The 3,953-nt window shown below is 42.0% G+C and overlaps 1 protein-coding gene across 1 annotated transcript in view; it reads left to right on the top strand.

Annotated features, from left to right (window-relative positions):
* Positions 1 to 3,953, top strand: part of LOC117959774 (unconventional myosin-Vb-like) — a 26,133-nt gene that overhangs the window by 10,824 nt on the left and 11,356 nt on the right. The window lies entirely within an intron of this gene.

The following is a 3,953-nucleotide window of genomic DNA, read 5'->3' on the forward strand; positions in this document are numbered from 1 at the left end:
ACAACATGAGGGCAACATGAGAGCAACATGAAGACAACATGAAGACAACATGAAGACAACATGAGGGCAACATGAGGACCACATGAGGGCAACATGAGGACAACATGAGGGCAACATGAGGACAACATGAGGACAACATGAGGACAACATGAGGGCAACATGAGAGCAACATGAAGACAACATGGGGTCAACATGAGGACAACATGAAGACAACATGGGGACAACATGGGGTCAACATGAGGACAACATGAAGACAACATGGGGACAACATGACAACAACATGAGGGCAACATGAAGACAACATGGGGTCAACATGAGGGCAACATGAAGACAACATGAGGGCAACATGAAGACAACATGAGGGCAACATGAGGACAACATGAAGACAACATGAGGGCAACATGAAGACAACATGAGGGCAACATGAGGACAACATGAGGGCAACATGAGAGCAACATGAAGACAACATGGGGTCAACATGAGGACAACATGAAGACAACATGGGGACAACATGAGGGCAACATGAGGGCAACACGAGGACAGCAAGGGGACAACATGACAACAACATGAGGGCAACATGAAGACAACATGGGGTCAACAGGAGGACAACATGAAGACAACATGAAGACAACATGAGGGTAACATGAGGACAACATGAGGACAACATGAGGACATCATGGGGTCAACAGGAGGACAACATGAAGACAACATGAAGACAACATGAAGACAACATGAAGACAACATGGGGGCAACATGAGGGTAACATGAGGACAACATGAGGACAACATGAGGACAACATGAGGACAACATGAAGACAACATGAGGGCAACATGAGGACAACATGAGGACAACATGAAGACAACATGAGGGTAACATGAGGACAACATGAGGACAACATGAGGACAACATGAGGACAACATGAAGACAACATGAGGACAACATGGGGACAACATGAGGACAACATGAGGACAACACACACCAAAACCCATTTTATCTCTCCCTGCAGAAGCCTTGTGCATGTCTCAGCAGGCGTTTTAAATAAAGTTTGAATGAGTTTGTGACCTTGATGAGCGTCTCCAGCAGGTTCCTGCACACCAGCTTCTTATCGGCCGACGTCATGTCTGACTTCTTCAGCAGCACCCGGTACCTGTTGAAGAAGTCTGGGTACGTCCACCTGGAACACAACAGTAGTAGGATGTGTAGTTTAGTGTAGTAGGATGTAAATGTAAATGTGTGTATTTATATATCTTTTCCAGCTGCTCAAAGCGCTTTTACATCTACAGGAAACATTCACCATCACACACATTCATACACTGTGGCCGATGTCTAAATTAGTGTAGTAGGATGTGTAGTTTAGTGTAGTAGGATGTGTAGTTTAGTGTAGTAGGATGTGTAGTAGGATGTGTAGTTTAGTGTAGTAGTATGTGTAGTATGTGTAGTAGTATGTGTAGTAGTATGTGTAGTTTAGTGTAGTAGTATGTGTAGTTTAGTGTAGTAGTATGTTTAGTAGTATGTGTAGTAGTATGTGTAGTATGTGTAGTTTAGTGTAGTAGTATGTGTAGTAGGATGTGTAGTTTAGTGTAGTAGTATGTGTAGTAGTATGTGTTGTAGTATGTGTACTAGTATGTGTAGTAGTATGTGTAGTAGTATGTGTAGTATAAGACTGATTGTGGAGCAGCAGATGACCTTTAGATGTTATTCCTGCTGCTAACACGTCGCACACACACTCAGATTATTAGATTAGAGGAGAAATGTCCTCGTGAGACGGAAGAGACGCCTGAGTGTGAAGGGACGAGTTAGAGAGGAGACGGGGACATCAGGATGAGACACAGCGTATATACTGAAAAAAAGGTCTGAATATTATGAAAACTAAAAGTCAGAATAATAATATAATAATAGAAGAAGAGTCTGACCCGGACGGGTACAGAGAACAACAGAAGAAGAGTCTGACCCGGACGGGTACAGAGAACAACAGAAGAAGAGTCTGACCCGGACGGGGACAGAGAACAACAGAAGAAGAGTCTGACCCGGACGGGGACAGAGAACAACAGAAGAAGAAGAGTCTGACCCGGACGGCGACAGAGAACAACAGAAGAAGAGTCTGACCCGGACGGGGACAGAGAACAACAGAAGAAGAGTCTGACCCGGACGGGGACAGAGAACAACAGAAGAAGAGTCTGACCCGGACGGGGACAGAGAACAACAGAAGAAGAAGAGTCTGACCGGGACGGGGACAGAGAACAACAGAAGAAGAAGAGTCTGACCTGGACGGGTACCCGGCGGCGCTGATCCGGATCGTCTCCAGGACGCCGCAGGCTCTCAGCTGCTGGACCGCTCGCCGCGAGTCAAACCTGCACAAACACAAACATCATGTTGATATTCATCATTACTAGTTTGGCAGGTACACATTTTATATGTACTGCCAACTTGTATATATTACATATTATTCTTGTATTTAAACCTAGTATTATTCCATGTACAGTGAGTATAATAAGTATTTAACACCCTGCTATTTAACAAGTTCTCCCACTTAGAAACCATGGAGGGTCTGAGGGTCTTGCAGCTGTATCATACAAATAAATAGTTAAAAATCATACGTTGTGATTTCTGGATGTTTTTTTAGATTATGTCTCTCACAGTGGACATGTCTCTCACAGTGGACATGTCTCTCACAGTGGACCTGTCTCTCACAGTGGACATGTCTCTCACAGTGGACATGTCTCTCACAGTGGACATGCACCTACGAGGACATCAGACCCTCCATGGTTTCTAAGTGGGAGAACTTGTTAAATAGCAGCGTGTTAAATACTTATTTTCCTCTCTGTATATTGTATGTATGTATACTGTATCCTAGTATTATTTCATGTATACTGTATGTATGTGTACTGCCTCCTAGTATTTCATTATATTTATATTCTGTGCAACTTATTTTGCTGCTTGAACACTAGAATTTCCCATTTTATTGGATCAATAAATATCTATCCCTCCCTCCCTCCCGCCCTCCCTCTCTCTCTATCCATCTCTCTCTCTCTCTCCCTCTCTCTCTGTCTCTCTACCCATCTATCTATCATCCCTCACTCTCTCTCTCTCTCTCCATCTCCCTCTCTCTCTACCCATCTATCTATCCATCCCTCACTCTCTCTCTCTCTCTCCATCTCCCTCTCTCTCTACCCATCTATCTATCCATCCCTCACTCTCTCTCTCTCTCTCCATCTCCCTCTCTCTCTACCCATCTATCTATCCATCCCTCACTCTCTCTCTCTTTCTCTATCCATCTCTCTCTCTCTCTACCCATCTATCTATCCATCTCTCTCTCTCTCTCTCTATCTCTCTCTCTCTACCCATCTATCTATCCATTTCTCTCTCTATCTCTCAACATCTCTCCATCCCTGCCTGTCTATCCCTCTCTCTCTCTCTCTCTCTCTGTGACAGGCAGCAGACACACAGATAGAGATTATGTTCATATAATATACAATATATAAATATATACTCTGCATACTTACATATTTCCATTCAGAGTACTTACTTTTTGTAATATCATTTATGTCATGGTTTCTTACTTTTGCTATAGTACTTAATTACACATTAAGTACATTGCATAAGTACATCACTTACATTGCAGTATTTTTTGTACTATGACCATCTAACTTTAATTTAAAATACTTTTTACATAACGCCACTTTACATTCATTCAGTACTTTGAAAGTTATCGGTTGCTTTTTCTGTGAAATACTGCTGCCGTTACGAGGGAATGAATAAAGTTTTATCTACTTTAAACACATTTAAAAACATAAAACTGAAGAACGAAATATATGAAAAACAATCAATAATACATCAGAGCAGACGTGTCCCGTAACATCTTTCCATCCGTAGAGGGAGCAAAGGTTTTATCATGATTATTATTATTATTATTATTATTATTATTATTATTATTATTATTATTATTATTATTA

The sequence above is a fragment of the Etheostoma cragini genome, chromosome 16, assembly GCF_013103735.1.
Source record: "Etheostoma cragini isolate CJK2018 chromosome 16, CSU_Ecrag_1.0, whole genome shotgun sequence".
NCBI classification, from domain to species: domain Eukaryota; kingdom Metazoa; phylum Chordata; class Actinopteri; order Perciformes; family Percidae; genus Etheostoma; species Etheostoma cragini.